A 13,804-nucleotide genomic window follows, 5' to 3' on the forward strand; every position below is an offset into this window, starting at 1 on the left:
ATGAATATATATTTGTGTATGCAAATGATTTTGAGAAAAACATTTACCAAACCATTGTTAGTAATTTAATTGGGGAAGGTGTCTCTTCTATTTGCTCTTGTGAGTGAGAATTAAATATCTTCCCAAGGGTCCTCCTTGTTACTTAGCTTCTTTAGGTTTGTGGATTGAAGTATGGTTATCCTGTATTATATGGCTAATATCCACTTATAAACAAGTATATGCCATGATGCCTTCCTGTTTCTGGGCTACCTCACTCAGGATGATCTTTTTTCTTAATATTTCAATATAACTTATTTTCTATTTTGGTCATGTAAGAACGTGAACCTGACAAAGTATCTGGGCCTCACCATCCTGCCAGAGAGGAGGGATCAAGACAACAAAGCAACGAAGAGCCTCAGTTGAGAAGAGCAATGGTTTGTCAAGCGAAGTGTCCAGCCCCTTCTGGACGGCTTGGTAGGAAATGAACTAGTGATTCGGACAGTCGAGGTGTCCCTGAGAACTTGGAGTTAGAAAGTTCCCAGATGCCTCGAGTGCTCCTGGTCCACACACAGCATCTTGAAAATGATCGCAATAGCACTGCTCAAAAGAACAAGCAGTTCTTACTACTAAGGCCTGGAGCTGCTTCCTTATTATTGTCATGCTGACCAGGGCTGAGGCAACAAAATTTGGAGATCATGCACATACAAACATTTTCCAGAGGCTGAGACACTTGTGGAAAGGTGCCTGCCTTTAAAGTCTCCTCTCTTCTCATGATGACAATAATAGACATAAATAGAAACAGCAGTAACTTTATCAAGAATAAACATTTTACATTGTTCCAGGATATAGAGGGAGTTAGGATGCCGCACTCAAGGAATCAGCCCAGGAAAAGAGCCACTGTCTCTACGAGAAGTCTTGCTTCTTGCTGATGACTGACGGGTGACCATTGTGATGTCAGATCCTGTTCACTCTTATTCCCACCAGGGATGCTTTGTAGAAATATGTCTCAGACAGGAGAATCTTGAGACACATTATATAAATATTAATGTAAAATGATGAACAGTGAACATAGCTTTACATCTATACTCAATTCAAATTCTGATGACGTTCCCCCACTAATTCAGTTAGTTCTTCTCCAAACTGGGTGAATCTTTCTCTGCCTCTTGGACATATTTATTTTTTTCTCAGTCCAAAGGATCTGAGAAAGTCATGTGGTGATGAACCCTTGTCTTACAGGTTTTCTTCCCTCCAGTGACCATGGGTTTTTAACTAGCATTAGCTCCTGAATTATGATTCTGAATGTTAATGGATCAAAATTGAAATTTATCAGTTCTTCCCAGGAAAAAGGAATAAACAAAACACAAAAGAAAAAAATTAAAATAAAATAGTGCGACAGAGAATCACTGTGCTAGTTCTAGAAATTCCCATCCTGCTGAGACTTCTAGCATCATTCCCTTCTTCTGGATCAACATGTACCTTTTTATGTAGCCATGCTATTTAAGCTTAGCTGCATATTAAATGAAGAAGCAGCAGCTGGTGCATGCTTATGATCCATGCATTCTGGAGACAGAAGCAGGAGGTTCACAAGTCCAAGTCCAGCCAAGGCCGTATAAGACCACATCACAAAAGGCAAATATTTGACTGAATATAGAGAACCTTAAAATAAGAAAAAATAACATATACTAGGTGAAAGGAAATTTGAATAATCAAAAAACATTCTCAAGACCGTAGGCATCTGTTAGAGGTTAGTGCATAGCTACATTGCTAAACGTATAGAAAAATCAACAGTCAAAACAGGTTTAGAAAATGTGGCTAAGTCCAGCAAAGTTTAACTACAGATATTTAGAGTGTAAGAATATTTAATGCAAAGTTTGATTTCTCTAAGGAAAAAAGCATCTGGAAGCTGTTGGAGGGAGCCTGTCATCTCTTCCCTTTTCCTGTGTCTATGAGAGGAAAATGGTACTAAATGGTAAATGATAACACACAATCACTTCATTCCTTTGACAGTGTTCTATTTCACATGAAAGTCCAGAGAAGAACAGCACAGCCCTGAAATCAGCATCCCTAGACCCTTGTTTAGGTATCACATATTCCTCCCCACTATCCTGTCCTTGGGATTCACTTTTTGGAGTCACTATTTTCAATTTTGAATAAAAGAAACCTCAGTGTACCTGTCAGCAGTGGGAAGAGTCCACATCCATTCATTGACGTGGTACATGTGTACCAAGTTTTAGCAAAGCTAGTAAAAATCAGCGGTAGCCTGGAGGAATCCCAGGTCTGCCCAACACAGACCTCTGCAGGAAGCCTACTTCCTAAGTAACAGGTCCAGGAGCACCCACGTGGAGGGGTGTGAGAATCAGTTGCATCTGGGTGCCTGGTAGCAAAGGGAAATACAAAGTCCAACGGAGGGATGGGAAGTCTGCAGAGGATGCGGACTTCATGATACGGTGTCCAGCTGGCTAGGGTTCTGAGTGAGAAAGTTTCTCAGTGTGGCCACAGGCTCATGGACAAGGAGAAACAATGATCCAAGAAGATGGATTGGACTGAACTTAGGCAGTGGAAAAAGGACAGTTCAAACAGACATGAGTTGAGGACAGAGTGTATGAGTTTATTGAAGGCCAGATTTCAGGAATCCTTTTATTGACTCCCTTTTCCTAACTGCAGGCAACGATGTACATACTAAACAAGTGAATGGAGACAGTAGAGTACCTTATGGAAAGATAAATGGTTCTATTTAGACATGTTTACAACAGACAATCCTGGGACCTCAGCTCGTTTACCCAATCCTCTCTGCGTCTTTGTCTCTTCATCTCCATCCTTCCCGTTTTTCTCCCGCTCTCTTTTTTTTTGTTCTTTCTCTTTCTCCCCTACCAGCCTCGTGACTCTTTGCTTATTCAGTGAACATAAAGTAGATGAGGTGCTCAGATTTCGAGACTGACTGGGACCATTTAGAGACAGGCAATGCAATATAGAGATAGTGTGTGAGGGCTTTGAGAAAGTGGTCGTGCTCAGGTGTTAAGTCACCTGAATTTGAGGACAGTTGATCCTCAGAAAGGTTGACAGAAAACAATGATCTCTGAAGTAGAAATGCAGTGAGGCTCTAGAAAGCAACGAGAAGAGTTTAAAGCCCAGTTAAGCTCGGCAAGCCTGCAGACACTAAAAAGCAAGAGAACGTTGGTAGCCTTGGCAAGAGTTCTGGATGTGCAAGACCGGAAGACTCGATCCGTTTATTCACTCCTGAGTGTTACGAAAGGTGGAATTTGCTGTTCCTTGCTTACAGCAGAGACATGGCAATGCATACTGTCATGTAGGTCGCACTGACAGAAGGCTGCATCTATCTGCTAGCTTTGCCGGAGAATACTTCAGTATGTGTAGACGATTTAGCTTATATTAAGGTCTTACAGGGCAGTCTTCTAGAATTGTATTTCTATTGATCATTATTTAGCGTCTATCACTTTCTGGCTTCCATCCTCAGGTAACGAATCCGGCATGCGCCAACTGGTTCTCTATCAAAACTGTCACTAGGCACTTATATTTGAAATGAACTTCACTGAATAGCTTCCCCAAGCGTCTCCGGCTTGTTTTCCACCATCACACACGTCATCATCAGACTTAAAACTTTTGGATAGAATAGGAATTGAATAAATGAACTTTAAACTTTCAAGTTAGAAGCACAAGCATTCACCATGTATTTTGGCTAGCAGTTTTTAACAATAAATTTCATATTCAATTACAGTCAATACAGAAACCCAGCTAGCTGCAATCTATTATTTTCCCTAATTAAAGTCATAAGACTCTCAGACATTCAAGTTAATTTTTTTCAATGGAAAATAAGTAAAATGGAATTACAATACCTGCCTTGCAGAGTTATGAATTAAGAGTAAACAAATTCATATGTAATAAGTAGCTATGAAAGAGATTGGTATGTACACTTTGATAATATTATTAATATTAGTAGACCTAAAATCAAGACTATGTTAAAGTATAATTTATTTTTTAATCCCTGCTAGACTCTATAAATACCTAGATTAATTTAATCCAGAATCTTCATTTTATGGTTCACTTCTTCAGTGTTCAAGATTCAGAATATCATGGTCACTATTGCCAGGCCCCGTGACAAAAAGCCGAAGAATCCTAATAAATTAATCCTGACTAAATGATGGAAAAACAAATGAATTGAAACTCAACATCTTAAGCAAATTGGCTAAGGCAGGAAATTTCACAATGAAAATTTGTTTGCAGTCTTTCAATTTTTCTAGTGAATTATGTATTTCATTTTTAAATATACACAAAGGCACAATTCACCCGTTCCTGGTGCCATTTCTCATAAGAACATAGTTTATCTTGTTTTTTCTTCAGAAGCTTTGTTTTCATAGGCACTGTGTCTCTTTCTTAATAAGTTCATCCCGAGTACAACACTCTTTGATCTTACAATTGTACTCATTTAAAAAAATTTTTTTTGGTATTATAATGTAGTTACATTTCTCCTGTCCCTCTCCTCCACCCAAACCCTCCCCCATGGTGCTCCTTGCTCCAGTTCAAATTCCTGGCCTCTTTTTGTTGTTTGTTACCGCATACATGTATGTATATGTATATGTATATACGTGTATATTTGTAACTTTAACTGACTCAGACCGTGAATTGTTACTTGTATGCACGGTTCCAGGGATGACTGTTTGGTACAGAGTAGCCAACTGCATTCTTCCCAGCTTAAGACTATTTCTTCCACTATCGCTGTCCCTCATTCATCGGTAGTTCTTCGTGTAGGGTTGCGGCCTCATGGGCTTCCCACCTTCCATTTTGGAGTGTCTATTGGTGTCACCTTTGTTCAGTTCTTGTTTGGGCAGTCATGCTGGTGAGACTGTATGACTGTAGCTTCTGACATGACCAAGAGACAAAGGCCGTAGCAGATTTCCTGATCATCTGGCTCTTACAGTTGTTCCCTGAGCCTTCGGGGCAGGGGTCTTTTGTCTATGTGTCTTTGGGGTCTGGGCTCCAACAGTCCTATCCAACGATGATCACAAAGAATGGCAAGAAATAGCAGGGCACGAGCCCCAAGCATGCGCTAGTGGCATGCATCCTTGGGTCTTAACACCCATGCAACACGAGGGAAAACATGAGTGCTCTGGCAGCCTAGCCAGCTGTGCAGTGCTGGCAAAGGAGCGGACACCGGAGGAGAGCCTAAAACCACTGCTCTACTGTGTGTTTGGTGTGTATTTGAGGTTGTCAACTTGTCTACATCTGGAATGAACTTAAAGCCAAATTACTGGGCACACCTGCAGAAGATTTTTTTTTCTCTTTTCTCTTTTTAAAAACCTTTAATTGATTGTGAATTTCACATTCTGCACTCCAGTCCCATTCATCTCCCCATCCCTCCATCTCTACCCTCTGTACTTAAAGCCTTCGTCAAAGAAAACAAAAATTAAAAGAAGAAAGGATCAAAAAAAATATTATTTTGTAGTAGAAGCTGTGGTGTGTCACACAGAATACGCTTTCCCCAAACAGCTTCACTTGCAACTGTTCAGGCCTCTGGCTTCTGCTATCAATATGGGATCCTCAGGGCCTCCTGGGTCACAGACACAGACTCAGGCCCCTGCTGCTGTGGGGCTATGAACCAGGCTTGGCCCTTGGCAGCAGCATGGGCTGGGACACCGCCATGGCCTCACGTGGCAGCCCAGGCTACTCACACCAGGCTGCTCCTCTCCACCCTCACATCTCCAGTTCTGCCTGTCTTCATAGTGCACAGACCATTCCACTTCTCTTTCTCTCTGCCTCTCCATCACACACTTGCTCACGGCAGAGGCACCGGAGGTAAGCATGCCTCTGGGTGTCTCTCACCGGCCTGAGCAGAGCAGAGTGGCAGCTGGTCGGCTTCTGGGATTTTTCTGTGTTAGTTAAATCATTGTAAGTGGGAAGACCAGCTTCTAATCTGGATCTTTGAGGCAGGAAGGTAAATCCAGACCTTTTGAGATAGCAAAGTTGACCTTTCATCTGTACCACGCTTTGTGCTGGTAGCCTATATAAAGGACATGGAAGGAGGAAGCTGGCTCACTCTTCCCCTGCCTGCTCTTGCTCTCCCTACCAAGTCCATTCCTTCATTGGCAATAGAACCTGCTTTTTTGGGATTCCAGCATATACTGAAGACCAGCTGAGACATCCAGCCTTGTGGACTGACCAATTACTGGATTTTATTATTATATAACATATTATACAATAATATATGTATTATATAACATACAATGTAATTAATACAATAGAAAACATATAATATTTTATATTATAGAATATACTTATGCTATAAATTTTATTCCTCCAGGAAGAAATCTCTGACTAACACAGATTTTGGTTCTAGAGGCAGAAGTAGTTCTGTAGCAACAGATGTATAAGGATAAATATTTTAAGTCTCTGGAATGGGATTTCCAACTTGCCAACACTTACAGTGACTGAAGCCTCTCCTGGGATCTCAGAGAACCCTGAAAGCCTGCGGTGTGAACTATTTTACATATTCAAGGAGACAAATGCATTTGGTTGTCCTGACTCATCAGTTGTGAGGGGCAATGGAGTTGATGACACTGTATATAAAACTTGACAATTTGTGGAAAAACAAAGAAAATGATGGTGCTGGTTGGTTGCTCCTAGCATCTCTGGATAAACTGACAAAGGCAAAGAATAAACTCAGCAATAAAACTGCCTGGCTCCAGATGTGCACTCTAGAGATTTCTGAGTGTTCCTTGGAAGGCACTCTTCTCTGTAGCAGTCATAGAGCTTGGGCTGAGGAAACCAAACCAAAGCCCTCATCATAAGGTTGGCTAACTACAGCGAAAAGTGAAATAAAAGGAAGGCTGCATTGGATTGTGGCAAAGGGGAAGCTCGGCCTGTGAACCGCTTTCCATACCTGAGCCAATTTGGTGACCCAGAACCACTGAAGGAAGGGACAGCCAGGTCCCCCTGAGGAGGAACCTTGGTAAAACACCTAAAACTTCTGCCGTTCTCCAGTCCTTCCCCAGAGGGACCTCTGGCCTTTTCCAAGGATGACTGTCCACTGGAGGAGAGGGACAATCAGAATCTCCAGGCTCTATTGAATATTGGTTCTGGACTGACACTGAGTCTGGGAGACCACAGACACTTTGTTAAACTCTAGTTAAAGTTTATGGAGATCAGATGATTAATAGAATTTTGGCTGAAGTCTGACTCACGGTAGGCTCAGTGGGTCACCGAACTCATTCTATACTTATTTCCTTAGTCCCAGTCCCAGAATGTATAATACACACACACACACACACACACACACACACACACACACACACACGCATTGGCTAATTCTCACATAGGTTCTTGACCTGTGAAGTGAGGGCTTTTATGCTTGGAAAGGCTAAATGTTAGCCTGTAGAGCTGCCTCTTCTGGGGACAATAGTGATTCAAAAACAGTTTTGCATCCCCAGAGGAAGTGCGGAAATTACTGGCACCATCGAGGACTTGACAGATACAGGGGCAGTGGTTCCCACCACACCTCCTTTCGACTCTTCTCTCTGGCCAGCGCAGAAGACAAATGGACCGTGGAGAATGACAGTTGACTATCAAAAGCTCGATCAAACCGTGACTTGGACTGCAGCTGCTGTACCAGATGCCGTTACTTGAGCAGATTGACATACCTGGTATGTGGTGCAGCTAATGGTCCAGCAGATGTCTCTTTTGGGCGTTACCTGTCTATAAGTACCACCAGCAGCAATTTGCTTTCACTTGGCAAGATGAGCAGAATACTTTTTCAGTTTTACTTCAAGATAAAACTATACCTTGACATATCCCAAGTGATGTGGAAAGCTACGGCTTTTTGTGAGGCCTTGAGCAGGAGAAGGATCTTCAACAGGTCCTGGCTGCTGCACAGGCTGCTCTTCCTCTTGGACTGTATGATTCAGCAGACTCGATGGGCCTCGTGTCAGTGACAGAGAGAGATGCTGTCTGAGCCTTCAGCAGGCCCCTATAGGTGAATCACGAAAGGGACTTTGGGATTTTGGAGCAAGGCTCTACCATCATCTTCAGACAACGATTCTCCCTTTGAAGAATAGTTCTTGGACTGCTACTAGTTCTTAGTGGACACTGAACGTTTGAAAATCAGTCACCAACTAACCGTGTGGGATGGCCATCATGATCTAACTCTAACCCTACCCATCACGTTCTGAAGCAGGATGTGCACAGAAACAATCCGCTATCAGATGGAAGCGGTATATATATGATCAGGCCTGAGCAGGTCCTGGAGGCACAAGTTACATAAAAAGTTTGCCCAAATACCTATGGTATCAACTCTTGTTACAGTGCCATCTCCTGCCGACTACGCAAATTGACCCTCAGAGGGTACCTCCAGTGATTGGCTGGCTGAGGGAGAGGAGACGGGGACCTGGCTGATGGTTCTGTGCACTGTGCAGGGACCACCCGGGAGTGGACAGATACAGCATGACAGTTCTTCTCTGGGACAGGCCTGAAAGACAGTGGGCAGAACTTTGTAGAGTACACAGTCATAAATTCTGTCTGAAGTAGAAATGGAAGGATGTGAGATTGTTCATTGACTTATGGACCACAGCCAATGGATTGGCTGGATGGTTGGGGACTTGGAAGAAGTCAGAAAATTGGTGAGAAAGACATCTGGAGAAGATGCATGTGGATAGATCTTCTTGGATGAAGGATGTGAACATACTTGTGCCCCATGTAAATGCTCATCAAAAGGTGACTTCAGCTGAGGAGGAGCTCAGTAGTCGAGTCGATGGGCTAACTCATTCTGTAGACAGTCTGCCCCTTCCCCAGCCGACCCTGTCATTGCTCAATGGGCCCATGAACAACGTGGCCATGGCGACAGAGTTACTCTTGAGTTCAGCAGCATAGACTTCAGCTCATCATGGCTTTCTTCTTATTGGAGTAGATACTTACTCTGGTTATAGATTTGCCTTTCCTGCACCTATTGACTCTTCTAAAACAACCACACGTGGACTCGCAGAATGTCTTATCATTGCTATATCACACACAATATTCCTTCTGACCAAGGGACTTACCTCACAGCCACATGGGGCCCATGGTCATGGAATCTACTGGTCTTACTATGTTCCCTACCTTCCTGAAGCAGCTGGCTTGCTAGAAAGATAAAATGGCCTGGAGTAGGGTTCCTTAGAACACAGAATATACTTTGAATCAGCATCTATTACATGGAATGGTTTCTCCTATAGCCAGGATCAATGGGTCCAGAAATCAAGGGGTAAAAAAAGGAATTGTTTCATCACTAAGAAAATTTTGCTTCCTGTTTCCATGACTTCTCCTGGCCTAGAACTTTGGTTCCAGAAGTGGAGGAAAGGTGATCTTGCCAGAGGCACAATAAATATCTTGCTGAACTGGAAGCCCAGGCTTCCTCTGGGCACTCTGGGCTTCTAATGCCCTTAAGGCAAAGGGCTAAGGCAGGAATAGTGTTAGGAGGGGTGATTGATCAAGATTACCATGGGGAAATTGGATTGCTTCTCCACAGCAGAGGTAAGAAAGAGTATGTCTGCAGTTCAGGAGGTCCTGTAGGGTGTGTCGGTGCCACACACCTGTGAGTAAAGGCAAAGGGAAATTACAGCAGTCTAATCCCAGCAGGGTGGCAAAGGGCACGGAGCTGTCAGGGGTGGAGCTGTGGGTCACTCCTCCAGGGAAAGAGCCTGCGTAGGTGCTTGCTGAGGGTGGGGGAAACACAGAATGGGTAGTAGAGGAAGACAGTTGTAAATGCCAGCTGGGCCACGTGACTAGTTACAGAAACAAGGGTTGTGACGAACATGAGTGTTTCCATCATGTTTTGCTACGAATGTCTTTGTACAGATGTTTGTGTTTTCTTTCATCAGTTTCTTAGCCATTCTGATGGGTGTAAGGTGAAACCTCAGGGTTGTTTTGATGTGCATTTCCCTGATAGCTAAGGATATTGAGCATTTCTTTAAGTGTTTCTCTGCCATTCGATGTTCTTCTATTGAGAATTCTCTGTTTAGCTCTGTTCCCCATTTTTTAATTAGATTACTTGGTTTGTTGCTGTTTAATTTCTTGAGCTCTTTGTAACACCAATTAAGAGACTATCAGTGGCTGCCACACCTAAATTTGAGTACTAAAAGAACGTCCCATAGAGGACATTGCCATCTATGCTAAACACAATGAGTATGAGTTATACTTGGGGTAGTCATATCATGCTGAGCATGGCATAAAGAGGTATTTGTGTGGCAACTTGACATGGGTGGGCTCTAAGCCAGCATAACCCCTATCAACAATCAAAACAGTTCTTAAAGACCCACAGGGAACTGTAGTTCTCACCCTTCAGCAAGGAAACTTCTTTTTGCAGCGGGTGGAGATCACCATAGAAAACCACAACTGACCAAAACACAAAGTTAGTTTTTTATTGCTGCAAAACGATTGTCCATGTTTGTCAGATACAAAGTGATGCTCTGATTCATACAGAGATTTGGGTGATGATTAACTCAGGCTAATTAACTTAACTTTTAACTACTTCTTTACGGTGAGTACATTCTAAATGTTTTCTTCTAGCAATGTATGTTCACTTACTATGAGGTAGTAAAATACCAGACCTCGTTCCTCTTGCTAACTTCAACCTTGGACCTGCTGACCAAATAGCATCTCAATTAGAGCAGGCCAGTTTTTACTCACATGACCTTTCTACTGAGTTTTGCATAGCCCCAAATTGCAATCTGCATTCTGTTATTTGCTGCAATTACTATTGAGAGAAAATTAAGTTTAAAGTTACGCACAGTGTGCATAAGTGCACACGGCCTCACAAGCACACACGTCACACACACACTCACATACAGCTTTCCCCGTAAGATACTGGACAGAGGGAAATACTATGCTTCAGAAGCATGAAGAAATTATGTGCCACATTCACGTTTGTAATCATGATCTTACTTTCATAAATCATTAGAAACGGTAATAGTCAAGGCAAACATCAATGAACATACAAATATTTTGAAGGTGTAGCATTTTAATGGAGCCCATATACCAGTGTTTTGTGAGTTTATTTAATAAATTAATTGCAGCTCTTTTTTACTGAAGTCACTTCCTGATAAACAGCCAACATGAAAGAATAAATAAATATAAGGCAGTTTTTGACTTCCAGGCTTCTTGGCTAATCACAATTGGCATGCTGTTATATTGGCTTGGTGACAATAGTTATAATTACCTTCTACAAAGTGTGTGAACTCAGTCCAACTTTGGACGTCACAAGTTTGTAGTTTTGTTAGAGTAAAAATTAGGATCAGCATTGAAGATGGAGCCAAGAGCAAACATATCTCCAACTCCTCCCTCCCTCAGTTTCTTGTTTCCTCAAATTGGAGTTCTTCCCAACCTTAAAGAAATCAAGAAGTGAGCTGCGCTTTCCCAGCCACTGTTTGTCCAAAGTTAAACAAACACATCTGCAGCTAGAAAATGTCCTTCCCTGTGTATATGTGGTATTTTTGTATATTAAAATAGTGTGACGTTCGTGTGTGAACACTATGGCATTTATATTGCTGTAAATCTATGTATACAAGCTAGTTAGCAGTGTCTGAGACCTAAGTGATGTGATAATGATTACATGCTTTGAATCAGAATTTTCAAGAAAACAAACTCATTTTTATATCACTTAATTAAAAAATATTAACTCAAAGGTATAAACTAAACTACATGAGACTATTGATGTAAATGGCTAAAGATACAGATAATTCTTAAGATTCTTGAATTTATAAAGACTCATCAAAAGGAGAATGTGCAGGGATGGATGTAGAAAAAGATGAGGGAGAAGCTGAGAAACTTGAGTCTCTCAACAAGGACTTTCAAATTTCAAATACAAGAAAATCTGGAGATTGTGGAAGAGGTTTTTTTCCCATCAATTGTGGGGGGAGACCTTGGATAATATGCTCTCACCAGGGATTCAGCTACAATGGGAGAGATAAGAGAAGACAAATGAAGTCAATTTTCCTTCAAGAGACTATTTTGCAAGATTTTGATTATGAAAAAGACTGAGAAAGGGAGGTGATGAGAAAGAATAGAGTTTCATGCCCAAGGGCCTGGAAAGAAGATGGTTGAAGTCATACAAGGCAAGGGACAGTCAGAGAACATTTAAAGGAAAACAGATGGTTGAAGTTTGAGCATCTATAACAGTCACAGAAGAAGACTTATTAATGCTCCTTTAAAAATATGTCTATCTATCCTTCTATCTATCTATTTATCTATCTATCTCTTTGCAGCTCACCTGTGTCAGCCATGTTTCCATGAACATGGGCCTGCATCTGCCTTGACTTGGAAGAGGAATGACCATTGAAGGGCAAGAAGAAACCTGAGGACAAACAATGTCATACATTATTTAACATTTAGGAAGCACTCATGCAGAGTTACTTATAATACAATATACAATATAAAGTTTTCTAACTACAATTATATAAATAAAGTTCTAAATAAAGTTTTCTTGAATACTATATAAAGTTTTCTAAACTTGTATTTTTGTAAGTCTTCACAACACATTTGGAGATAAGTTAATGGCTCCATCTTGCAAATTAGAAAACTGAGACTCACAGAATGTTTGCAACTTGCCAAGTCCGTGACTCTAGGAAAAACAGTTAGTGTTTGTCTCAGCTGTGACCCTGCAGAGCTGCTAAGATGCTCTACTTCAGCGAAAGCTGAGGGACTGTTCTGCTTTAGTGCCGAAATCAGAATTCATATTTGTAAATTCTTAATTAAAATCTTATTCCACCATGTTCCCCTGCCCTTTCTTCCCTCTAACTCCTCCTCTCCTCATTCCAACTCCTCTCTTCCACTTTCTCTCAAATTGATGATCTCTCTTTTTTTTAAATTTAATTGTCACCCATATGTATATAAACACACGTGTGTGTGTGTCTTATACCATGTGGGCTGACAATGCCCCTAAAAGAGCCATAGACTAGCTAACAAAAATCCCAGTACTTGGTATGAAAAACCACTATTCAAATTGTTGGTTAGGCTAGACCATGTGACTCCTAAAACAGTATAGGTAACTGCTGATGCCTTTGATCACCTCTCAGAGGTTGAAGGAATGCTTCTCTTACTCAGGAGCCTGCATACTTTGGATGCAAGAGGCAGGAGATTCAGGCTGTATCTAACATGAAAGCTTTCTTCCTTAGTCTAGCTTTCATAGTATTGGAAGATGCTGTCAAGCTGCCTAAGGAGGAAAACAATACTTCTATCAAGCTGTGATGCCTGGAGCCACCACTTTGACCAGCACAGCAAGATATCCTTAAACACGCAGTTTTAGCACTCATATTGGTGGCACCAAGTGGTGTCTAGCTGTACCTAAGGTCTGCTCAACAGGAGGGGAATAATGCCGGGTGCCCGAAACCTAGCCAACTACCTGGGGATCACAAGGTCATGGGTCTTTGAAGAGAACTCACTACCAGCACTTTACTAGGCCAGGAAAATTCCTAACTAGAGTCTGGGCAACTCATACCTTGGTATTATGCTCTGTTAACATTAAAATAAGTCTATTATTATTCATGAATAAAATTAATTAGTAAATTCTATAAATTAAACAATAATGTTTAGTGTAGATATTTATTTAATATACGCATCTGCCAGGTACTTCCCTAAGCGTTTTGATCATGTCTTCTCTGAGAATAAATTCGTTAGAGGCCTTGTCTTTGTATCAGCTGGAATTCAGATTTGAAGGCAGATACAATTCTATGCACTATTTTCCCTTCAGGTGAAGGACCTGGTTACGACGATAGCTGCTATCATGAGTGCCCAGACCTGTTGTACGTACTTTGCATGTTCTTACTCTGTTCATAATCGCACCGACACC

Source organism: Psammomys obesus, unplaced genomic scaffold (assembly GCF_907164565.1).
Source record: "Psammomys obesus unplaced genomic scaffold, mPsaObe1.curated_primary_1811, whole genome shotgun sequence".
NCBI lineage: Eukaryota > Metazoa > Chordata > Mammalia > Rodentia > Muridae > Psammomys > Psammomys obesus.